The sequence below is a fragment of the Propithecus coquereli genome, unplaced genomic scaffold (assembly GCF_000956105.1).
Source record: "Propithecus coquereli isolate 6110/MARCELLA unplaced genomic scaffold, Pcoq_1.0 Scaffold291, whole genome shotgun sequence".
In the NCBI taxonomy this organism is placed as follows: domain Eukaryota; kingdom Metazoa; phylum Chordata; class Mammalia; order Primates; family Indriidae; genus Propithecus; species Propithecus coquereli.
Genome location: NW_012148519.1, coordinates 2,723,913 through 2,725,586, shown reverse-complemented (window position 1 = coordinate 2,725,586; position 1,674 = coordinate 2,723,913).

Below are 1,674 nucleotides of genomic sequence, written 5' to 3'. Positions count from 1 at the left end.
TAACCTGTCTTGCAGGGGTTAGTAAATATTTAAAAGGGGAGTATATAATCCAGAATTCTTTAGGTGTCTATGGAAAAAAGAAAACCCAATACAAACATAATACTTAGTATTCGTGTATATAGCAGATTATATTTTCAAAAGATGGCCATGACAATATCTCCCACCCCACCTGCTTCTTGCAATGTGACTTTGACACTTCTCCATTAAGAGGTGTAATTTACAGTCCCTCCCTTTGAATCTAGGCAGGCTTGTGACTACAGGAAAAAATAACAATCCTATTATTTTGATTTTTAAAATTAGGGATACCACTGTTGATTTCTTTTCTTTGCTTTCATTCTTTCTTTCTTTCTTTTTTTTTTTTTTGAGACAGAGTCTCATTCTGTTGCCTGGGCTGGAATGCAGTGGCATCACCATAGCTTACTGCAGCCTCAAACTCCTGGGCTCAGTCCATCCTCTTGCCTCAGCCTCCCAAGTAGCTGGCACTATAGGACTTGTACCACCACACCCAGCTAAGTTTTTTATTTTTTGTAGAGATGAGGTCTGCATATTGCCTAGGCTGGTCTTGATCTCCTGGCCTCAAGTGATCATCCCACCTCGGCCTTTCAAAGTGCTAGGATTACAGGCACGAGCCACAGTGTCCAGGCTGAAACTTTATTAACTTTCTTATTTTATTTTCCTCACATTCTCAATTTTGTTGCTCCATTTCTGTTTCCTGCATCATTTCCTTCTTTGGTCATATAGCTGATGGTCATCTTTTGGTTAAAGAGATCTCAAACAAAAAACCTATTGACCCTTCTTCCTTCTTTTCTGTTATCAGACAATGAAATAAAATGAGGAGTGGTGGGTTTGTATGGGGGTTGATATGTTTCCCTCTAGACTTTCTTTTTCAAAATGTAAACATTTTCAGTGTGGAGTATTTTGTGTCTGTATGAACACTGAACACTTAATAGAACTCTTAAAGCAGATTTAGTTTTTCAGCAGCTTCTGGATTTGAATCATCAATTAAAAACTTTTAGACCATATTATACTTCTTTTACACTCTGACCAGAATAATTCTAAGTTTCTGAAAAAGTTAAAGTTAGCGTATTTTTCACCTCTTAGATATTCCTCCCACTTCTCTTCCCATACTTTTCTCTCTTGCAATCCCCACACTCTATGTCCTCTCAAACTGTACTCTAAGCATTCCTAACATCTCTGATCTCTGTGCCATTGCTTACTCTTTTCCTGCCACTTTATACGTTCTGCCTGTCTCCCTGTCTTGATTCTTAATCCTCTAGCATAAGAACTGCCACCTTTTAATGAAACCTTCCTGGATTTCTTCCCTGTCATCTCTTCTCTACTCCCATAGCATGTGTTTATACCCCTTGGGCTATTTATTACTTTCTACTTTGTTTTATTATTATGCCAGTTATACATTCATTTATTTAACATTTGAATCCCTGGGCCTCCAGAGATTCTGATAACAGTACTCCCTCAGTATCCATGGGGGATTGGTTCTAGGAGGTGGAGGAATACAAAATCCAGGGATGTTCAAGTCCCTTATAAAAGTGGCATAGTATTTGCATATAACCTATGCACATCCTCTTATATACTTTATCTCTAGATAACTTATAATGCCTAGTATAATGTAAATGCTATATAAATAGTTGCTATGTTTTAAAATTTTTATTATTT